This window comes from Chrysochloris asiatica, unplaced genomic scaffold, assembly GCF_000296735.1.
Source record: "Chrysochloris asiatica unplaced genomic scaffold, ChrAsi1.0 scaffold00305, whole genome shotgun sequence".
NCBI classification, from domain to species: Eukaryota; Metazoa; Chordata; class Mammalia; order Afrosoricida; family Chrysochloridae; genus Chrysochloris; species Chrysochloris asiatica.
Genome location: NW_006408823.1, coordinates 933,756 through 943,763, shown reverse-complemented (window position 1 = coordinate 943,763; position 10,008 = coordinate 933,756). Strand labels below are relative to the sequence as shown.

The window sequence follows — 10,008 nt, the reverse complement described above, 5'->3', positions numbered from 1 at the left end:
CATCAGCACACAGCCCCTCTCCCTCTCTGTGTCTGAAGTCCCCAACTGCTTCATCTCTCCACATCATCGTCTCTGCCTCCATCTCTGGCACAGTGCTTCTCAGGGTAGGGTCCCGTTTTCTGCTCTTCTCCCTTGATGGTCCTAGGGACCGCTGCTCCTAGATTGGAAAATTAATCACTCCTGGAGGGTGTATTTTGAAGGTAGTCAACAGACTTAACATTTGGAGAAAGAAAAGGACCAAAAGCATTACTGTATCGTTTCCTTTTTTAATGGTGAATTGATTTTCTTTTTAATTATGATAGATTGTGACATTGGGGACAACCATGGACTCACTGTAACGATTGTAAAGATGGAGTGGGTGGACAGGGCTTCATTCTGTTGTATATAGGATCTCCATAAACGGACTCAACAGCCTCTAGTACATATGTTACAAACTCCTCGCCGTGTCACCAGTCTCAGCATGTACATTTCAGTGAAATGACACTCAGGTGTGTCATTGCTTACCCATTCTCCTCCAGATTTTCCAGTTCCCTTAGCAGCAGCTCAGTGTCTCTTAAGGACACTTTAATTTAGTATTAACAGTGATTTATACTATGGTGCTGTAGGATCATACACTAGACTGCAAGGCCAATTTGCACCACACAGTCAGTGGCTCAAACCCACCAGCAGCTCCTTGGAAACCCTACACAGGGTCGCCATGAGTCAGAACTGATTTGACGGCACTTAACAACCATAGCAACATACTTTGTTCGTACTTTTCAGCTTTCAGAATTCCATCATGTTCTAGCCTGGTGTGGCTACAGGTTATTGGGCCGCAAGTTCAGTTTGAACTGCAAGATTGATGGTTCAAAACCATCAGCTGCTCCTCAGAAACCTTATACAGGGTAGCTATAAGTTGGAACCTACTCAGCGGCACTCACCACCACCAGCAGCATATCCTCTGAACTCCATGGGATCCAGCGCCTAGTTGTTGTTGGGTGTTGGTAGGTACCATGGAGTCGATTCCGATTCATAGTGACCCTACACAGGGTTTCCAAGGCTGTAAATCTTTCTTCCATGGACACGCTGCTAGTTTCAAACTGCTGACCTTACGGTTGGCAGCCCGACTCATCGCCTAGTAGGTGCTCTCTAAATGCCTGTGGGGTAAAAGCTGAGCATGAGCAGATCTGTGAATCAGCAGAGTGGGATTTTTGTTTTTCATTTTATTACGGAAGACCTCGTTGCTTGGTTTCTGGATGATCTTTATTGTGGTGTGGTATTTTTCTTCCCCCATCTCTCTTTTTATCGGCTCCCTTGGTATCGCAAAATAGATTGACTCAAGACACGTCTCTACAAAGATGGCCTCATTAACAGCAAAAACTACCGTTTCCAACTGAACCTATAACTGCAGGTGTGAACCCATCGTTGTTGGGTTGATTCTGACTCACATTGACCCTCCGGGACAGTGTAGAACTGCCTCACAGGGCTTTCAAGGCTGAAACTCTTTCTGCCACAGATAGTAGGGTATCCTCATCTCCTGAGGAAGAGAGCAGGGAGGTTCCACAGAGCAGCCAGTGTGTTCAAACAGGTAACCTTTTGGTTAACAACAAAGTTGTTAACTACTGCACCGCTAGAGCTCTTAAACTGGGGTTGTAGGGTTAGGTTTTACAGCACTTATTTTGAGGGAGACAGTTCAGTCCGTACCAAGGGTAACACAGAGCAGATACCCTTCACTCAGTGCTGAAGGGGGGCCCCCCAGAAGACGGGTCTCAAAGCTGAGCTGTCAAGTGTGAGCTGGCCTTCGTTGGGGCTGAGGGAATCAGGGAGGGAGAGGCTGTGGGGTTGGCCCTTGAGGACACTGGTTGTAAGTCCACGCTTCTGAGAGACACTCGCAGCTCTTTACTGTGTGAGCTTTGATGCTCAGGCCCCATGGGGACATGAGTATTGGGCAACAGCTCTTGCCTAGGTGATGCTGTCAACCTAGAGTAGAAGATAGGACCAGCACACGCATCACTCCCCCTCCCCCCCCCACCAGAGGTCACCACCGCCCAGTAGGATCATGAGGTTCAGTGTGGATGGTACTGGGTCCTGTAGGAGCCCATTGGTTTGGGTGGAGAGAGCTGGAGATACCATGGAGGTAAGATTCGTGGGCTGGACTGGGAAGACCAGGTGAGATAGAGTAAGGGAAGCAGGGGAGGGTGGATGGGTGAGTGGTGTGAGTTATCTGGAGGCATGCTCAGGCTCGGGGCCAGGGATTGGCACCCACCCTGGTCCAGCCCATGGGTCTCTTTAGGCATGTTGGCCTGCTGGCATTCCTCAGCCTCAGGTGACCACGGAAGGTCAGCCTGAGGTCAGCCAGTGTGCTTGCTCTAGCCCTTGGCATTGACCTTCCTCTCTCTGGGGGAGCCCCAGGGGAATTAAGGAGTAGATGATTACCTTCCCTGGTCTTTGGTGTGGCTATGAGCAGACTGCCAAAGGAGAAGGCGAGCTAGCCACTCAGCGACTCCGGGGTTTAAGAGCCTTATCTGGTTTCAGTATTTGAGAAGATGAGACTAGCTGCAGAGGAGGCCGCTGGTGGCAGTCAGTTCACTGCCTTGGTTATGCTGAGAAGGCAATATTGTAGTTCAATTGCCTATACTGATTGATCCCAGGAATGGGGTGTCCCCAGTGGGAGCCTGATAGGATCCTGGCTGGAGTGGGGGTTCAAGCCTGCCATTGTCCCAGGAAATTGGACCCCAAGTATGGAGTTTGGGCTCTTAGGCCACTGGGATGTAAACCAGACTCTAGTAAGTCTGCTTTCAGGGAGGTCAGATATTTCTATAATGTCGGTGGTCAGATATTTCTATAATTGTCGGTGGAATTCTGGGTGATAGTGGAATGTCTTGTTTATGGGGCAGCAAAGTGGAGGCTCAGGGGCAGCTCTCCTTCCCTTTCTGTAGTAGCCCGGTCTTCATGGGCCACTGCCTTCCTGAGTTTAGATACTTAAGACGTGATTCCTTGAAGTTGGCACAGAACCAGTGCCCTAAATTCTCAGGGAAGATAGCAGGGAGATCTGTTCTCATCTCCAGGAGAAGACAGCCGGGAGGTCCTCACTCCCCAGGGAAGATAGGAAGGAGGTCCTCATTCCCTGGGGAAGATAGCAGGAAGACCTCCCTGCACTCTTCTGGGGACACCAGGAGAACGTGGACTTGAAGGTTGGGGTAGGGCCTGAGGCTGGGTGAAGTGACATCTGGAAGTTTGAACCTCACCCAGAGTCCTTCCCTAAATTTCTACACAGATCTGTGCTTGGGGAACCTGACCAATGATAAATCCGTTCTGGATGCCTCTGACACAAGCCCCAGCTGGCTAAATAGTGGAGGAGAGGCATGTGTGCCCAGGAGCACCAGGACCCAGGGATAGAGCAGAACGTGAGCATCAGTGGGGGAAAAGGAAGTTATAGTTACTTGGGAGCTCGGTGAAAGACCATGGACTTGCAGTCAGGAAACGTTGGTATTTATTGTTGCTTACTTCGTTGGTGACTTTGGACATGTCCTTTTCTCTCTGGACCTCAGTTTCCTCACATGCAACATGGAAGAGTTGGGCTTGTTAATGTCTGTGTTTGCTTCCAGTTCTGGAAGGCCCAAATGCAAAAAATAATTGCAAGAATGAAATAATAATAAAAAAGAATTAATAATAAGATAAAGATGGTGGTGGTGGTTATGTGCTATGGAGTTGGTTTTGACTCATAGCGACCCTACGTAGGGTTTCCAAAGCTGTAAATCTTTACAGGAGCAGAAAGCCTCATTTTTCTCTCTTGGAACAGCTGAGAGTTTCAAACTGCTGACCTTGAGGTTTGCAGCCTGACTCGTAACCACTGTGCTACCAGAGCTCCTTAAGATACAGATGGGACCTTGAATATAAAGACCCAGAAGTAGAACCCACCCAAAGTCAGAAGTGGAAGACTCTGCTATCTTAGTGTCTGAATAGTGGCTTTTCTTGAGCGGTTTATGGGCCGTAACTCACAGGGCAGAGTATTGGTGTGTTTTTGCTGCCTCAGTCTTTGCATTTGGCTTGACCTTTCTCCACAACCTAGGAGGATCTACTCTGAGCTAACTTGGGAACGGAAGTGTGTCTGATTTCTTTGACAGTCAGGTGAGAGTTGTTAATGGGCACCTGGGCAGGTATCAGGAAGAGCAGCTTGGTACCTCCAGCTGCCCAGCCTCCTAGTTTCCAGGACTCCCTTTCCCTCGCTTTGCTACAGGGGCAGACTGGTGGGCTTATCGGGGAGAAAGGCCATTTGCAGCCATGCAGGTCAGTGTGCGCGGCTCGTCAGAGGCACGAAGATAATAGCACGGATTTCATCTGAGCAGGATAAGCAAAGTGTTACTCAAGTGGGAGCCATCTGTTCTTTGTGCGGAGTCAAAGCTGCATGCTGTGGACCTCAGCCACTGCTGAAAGGCTCATTGTCTTCTTTGCTGTGCCACACTGGCACCACTGACGGCCTCTGAGTGCTCTGAAGGGCCCTTCGTTGTTCTTTTTCCATGGACACGGCCTTTCACACACTCTCAGGAAGACGGGCCCCTTGCAAATGATCTGATTAGAGAGTTCCCTTTAATGCATTTGTGTTGGAGTTAAGTGTGGGGTCAGGATATGTGGGTAGATGGAAGGAATCTAGGAGGTGATGGGGAGAGGGGAGGCTATGCGTTGCCTCAGAAGTTTCTAGGTGAGTCAGTGACCACAGGACTTTGGGCTCGGCAAGACACACTCTTGGCCCCCACAGCTTTGACAACTCAGGTCCATTCCTGACTCCAGGTCAGTTGCAGACTCCTGGAGAACAGGGCTGTCCCAGGGTACCAGCATTCCCTCACCTAGGAGATGGGGAGAAGGAGGCCCCCAGCAGAAAGGCCTCCTCCCCTCCTCTACCCCCCCCAGAACCAGAGATGCAGATTGAAGGCTGAGTCCGTTCGGCTGTCATCCCCAGCTGGTTTGCTTTTGGTCCAGTCAGTGAATTTAGGATTTGGCCTGGAGTCGTTGCTCTTCTAGGAGAGAGTGATGGTTCTCCCTGACAATTAGTAGGATGCTTCTAACGCTCACGTGATGTTTCACACACTTTGGAGGGGGTTGGGATGAATGGGGAGTAAGGACCAGCCCAAGGTCCTGTGGCTGTTTAGGAAGATAGTAATGAGCACAACCCAGCTCTCCAGATTTCCACCCCAAGTATCTCCTTACGTGGCAGGGGACCTGCCAGGAAACCGGTCAGGGGACAGCTGGAGTTGTCAGGTATACTTCCTGAGCTCAAGAAGCAAGTAGACTTTCTGCAACTTCCCTGGATGTGGGGTCAATTGGATCTGGGCCCATTGCTCATATCACCTGCCAAGCCTGAGGTGGCCATGACCTTAACCTAAGGTATTTGACTGGAACTGAGGTGAAGTCAGGCTCAGGTGGGCCTCTCCCTGCCCTGGAGCTCAAGAGTTAGTCATCAGCAGCCCCTCCCCACACAGTCCTGGGAGATTTACTTTCTTGGACTGGGGATGGGGATAGAGGCAGCTAGCTAGAGGAATCCCTTTCCCGCTCCCAAAGTGGAGGAAGGATAGCTCCACAGCAGCCACCAGAGCTTCTGTGTGCTTGTAGCAGGACTGTCTGAGAAAACTAGGTCCTCAGCCGAACATCTTCTCATATTGATTCACACACAGAGGTTTGGGACTTAATGTCCTGCTTCTTCCGAAGGTGTTTTACTTTCAAAAGCTCATCCGCATTTATGGATCCTACTGGTATTAACAACAGGCATGTGTTTATGTGAACGACAGTAAGATTGGTGGTCATTTCTTGCTATCCCTCGCAAACAGAATTCCCAGGAGCTAGGTGGTGGTGGGGAACAAAGGAATTCTGTCAACTCTCTGGACTTCATGAGTTAAAAGCAATTGTCTTGAAGTCTTCAACAATCCTTTTTTTTTTAAGGTTTTTATTGTGGATTGAGTGAAAGTTTTCAGGGCACATCATCGGTTTCACATTCAAACATTCATATACCTTGTTTCATTACATTGATTATAATCCCCTCCACATACCATCAGTTAACAGAGTTTCTCTATATCCTCTTTAGCTTTTTTTTTTTTGGAAAAACTTTGCCTTTTTGGAATTTACAGTCTCCGCTTTTAGGGAAGGTTTTTACATTTATCTGTGGGTATCCAGGGCTCATGTATGGAATTACTAACCAGCATAACTGAATAATCAGATAAGGGACATTTTGCTATGTCTGCTAGGTGGCTAAAGTCTGATCCTCAGAGCCTATGGTTTGGATGGTCAGCAACGCTTGGGCCCACAGGGCCTTGAACTCCTGACCGGGTCTGCCCGGTCTGCATCAGATTCCCCCTTATTTATTATTTGTTTAAGGGACGCTGCCTGCATAGGCTCAACAATCCTTTTTAAAGGAAGGGAAGAAAGTGCAGACTAAGAAGTTGTCGAACCCTCCGGGCCCTATGTATGAGCTGGAGAATCAATCAGAAAGCTGCTAACTAGCTTCACTAGTCTGTGGTCTCAGGAAACTCACTTAGGAGTCTAATCAGTGAAACCACACGAGTTGGTCTTATTTGTTGATGTTGTTAAGTGCCATCGAGTCAGTTCTGACGCATAGTGACCCAGAATAGGGTTTCTGAGGAGCGGCTGGTGAGCTTGAACCACTGACCCTGAGCTTTAAACTGGCTTTGCAGTTCAGTGCATTAACCCACAGTGCCACATTTGACCCCCAAATCCTATAATCCTTTCTGATTGGTACCCTTGTCACTGAATCCTGTCTCTACATGAATCACTTTTGGGCTAGTGTCCAGCCAGGGACAAGCTGTTCTGGTGGGATTAGCCTTGATTTTAGGAGCTTGGCCAGGAGGCCAAAGAAATCTTCCAAGAATGGTGACCTCTTTCATAGCACCTTGGTTGCCCTTGGGCTGGGGGTAAGGGAGGAAGAGGTGAAGGCCAGCGAATGGTGAGATAAAGAATCAGGGGTCCTGGAGAATGTGGCCAGCTTTGGTTTTTGGCCAGCATGTCTCTTCTAAAGGTCCTTATCTGCAAAGTTGTCTGAGGCATCAACCTAAAACACAAGCGTGCACAAGGGTCCTAGAGTGGTGAACATTTACTCTGTAGGAGCAAATCCCAGAAACTGTAATGCCAGAAGAGTCCACTTACCCACACTGGCCAACTCAGGAGTATCTAGAGGCAAAATCTAGAAAGCGGCAGGGGTCAGTCTACCTGCTCCGCATGGTGCTTCCAAATGTGCTGGGGATACAGTTTCATGAGATCTCAAGTGTTTGGGCAGCACGCTGACAGGTGATGAAATACTTGAGATTTCTCAGGTGCCCACAACTGGCATCCCTGATCTTCTTGGACTAATGTGTTGTTAAAGTGCCATCAATTCGATTCTACTCATAGTGACTCTGCATAGGATTTCCTAGGAGTGGCTGGTGGGTTTGAACCACTGACCTGTGGTTAGCAGTCCAGTGCTTATGTTGTGGCGCCACACCAGGACTTTATTACTGATGATCCCTTTGCATACTTATCTCTGAATAACAGTCAAATATACTTTTTAATCATGTGTGACTTTGTATTTGATAGTTTACATTCAGAGGCCAGGGTAGTCATGTGGAGGAATAATCTTGGTACATCCTTGTTCAGAATAAGGAGACTTGAATAGACTGGCATTGGATATCTATTCCATTCCATGAAGGCACTGTGTAAATTCAGCACCTAGAGTAGGGCTCCACACAGGTAAACACAAGGCTCTGGTTCTGACCCTTCTCTTGATCTTCAGACCTCCCTGCTGCTCTGGTGATGGTGGCATAGTGCAGTGGTCCTCACAGATTAGTGACATTACAATCACATGGTGGAACACACACAGTACATACTGACCACCTGAGCCCAGGTATCTGTGCTTGAGAAGACCTGCAGGTCATGGGAACCATCTCCCCTTGGGCGGTTCCTCTGGTTCTCCTGCTGCTGTGTACCCATGTCTGGAAGGACTAACTTGTGGAGTGATAGTAAACAGCCTCACATTCCTGTTGTCCCTTTCTACATGGCGAGAGTTTACTCATCCTTCTTCCTCCTCTCTCAGAGGCCTGCTAGGAGGACCAAGAGGAACATGAACACAAAAGTTCTGTTAATGGCGTCAAGTCATTAAAAAGCCATTGTCAGAAGATATCATCTAGCCCAGTGGTGGCACAGTCTGATGATGGGCAAAGTCAAAAGATGTAGTAAGGGGCCCTCCTGAGATGTGAGAAGAAGAACTTCCTGTGAAAGAGGTGGGAAAGAAGGAAGTCGTGGTTTCCAAGCCAACCCCCTCACCCGCCACCCCACCTTTAAACAGGGGAACAGATGCATCAGATGAGAGGAGAGCTTCTGGGCCGGAAACCACAGAGGCTACAGACCTCACCTCCTGCTGCCTTCCCTGACTCCTGGGCCACCACCATGGAAGCACATTGTTGGGGCATGGAGATTGTTCCAGCCTGAGACCTCTGGCCTTGGGCTCTGTGTGCCCCTGTTTGGTGTGTGACTTTAGCCAGAGCTTCCTCTGTTCCAGTTGCACTCACCAAGACCCTTTGGCATTGCCACACTCTCTGTAGAAGTCTTTGGAATGGGTTCGACATGGAAAGAGAAGTTGGGGTGTTCTTGTTCAAGGTGGAGAGAGGAGAGAAGAGAGCCTGGAGCTCCTACTGATCCTGGGGCGGTGGGGCGAGGGGGTGGCGCGTCGGTCCTGGGGGTTGTCCTCCAAAGAAAGGCTGCTGACTAAGAATGGGATTGGGAGAAAAAGAGGAACTGGTTTATGCCGGCTCTCCCCAGGGTGAGTGGGCACCCACCCATGGTGGCGTCAAGCTGGGGTGGCTATTCAGGGCTCCTGACGCAGACAGCTGAACCTGAGGGTCAGGCCAGCTGCCTTGGCGACAGTTCATACAGTACCGTACTGGGTGTTCTGGGATAGACTAGGACTCGTCTTCCCAGAGACTCATGCATTAGGGTGGCCTCAGACCTCTGCAACCCCATTTCTTCCTCCAGGGACCCACGGGAGTAGGTGAGGCTTCAGCCAGAGAGAGCACTGCCTTATACCGGGGCAGCGAGGGAGGGAGGGAAAGATCTGACTTTATTACATGGGATTGGGCTGAGTTTAATGCAAGACTTTAAACCAGTCCATTCCAGTTCAGCCCTCTGCTGAGGAGTTTCCCTTCCACCCTAGATATACTGAGTCAGTGCCTACATTTTAATAAGACCCTCAGGTGAATAAATATGAGGAGAACTTCAAAAAGCTTCTGGAAAATGGAAATTCAAAGATAATGGAATTTTCCCATGAACTTTTCCAAGCTCCCTCATACATGTTACATATATAAGAATCACCTAGGAAGCTTTTAAGATACAGATGCTAATTCCGTATATCTGGGTTGGAATGGCAAAGTCTCAGCAGCGGGTCAAATCAGAATGAACTAGTTCAAAGCCCCACTTTCTAGAGGCCAAGGCTCTGCTGCTTCCTGAGGGCCCAGTGGGTAGCTTGTTTTCACTGAGAGACTCACTCACAGAAGTTATTTTTAACCCCGGAAGAAAGGAAGGTCACAGGGCGTGAAACCATCACCCTTGGTCTTTTTCACACCAAACTGTTGAGGAGAAGGTCAGGAGGCTGCTCAGCATTGCATAGTAAAGCTGGTGCCCATGTAAACATATCTGTGTGTGCACATGTACACACTTACCTCCTCTGTTCAGAGCCCAGGGCTAGGAGAGTAGACACAGTGGTGTGAAGGGTATGGTAAACACATGCCTGGGGCTCTTGTATCCCTTGGGACTCTGTACTGCTCACCTTCACTGGGAACAGAGTATCAGAAATACTGCAGTAGGTCAGACCCAGTGTCTGTCTGGTTTAGTATCAGCATCATCTTAGTCGTCATCACCAACAGTGGAGACAGCACTTCCTGTTGGCCAGGGTCCAAGGTCCCAGGTCCTGGGGGTACAGAGAATTAAGATCATTCCTGCAATTCAGGAGCCAGGAAAAAAGGGTCCCCCTAAACTCTCCTGAACACATAA

General features: G+C 49.0%; 1 protein-coding gene across 2 annotated transcripts in view; it reads left to right on the top strand.

The window, feature by feature from the left end:
- SRL (sarcalumenin) overlaps positions 1-10,008 on the top strand; it is a 57,714-nt gene that overhangs the window by 26,201 nt on the left and 21,505 nt on the right. The window contains exon 1 of one of the 2 annotated variants that reach the window (XM_006874877.1): positions 6,365-6,398. The exons of the other annotated variant lie outside the window; for it this stretch is intronic. The gene's annotated coding sequence lies outside the window, so the exon portion shown is untranslated. Of the gene's footprint in view, positions 1-6,364; positions 6,399-10,008 lie in introns of those variants that run through there. 2 annotated transcript variants of the gene reach the window in all.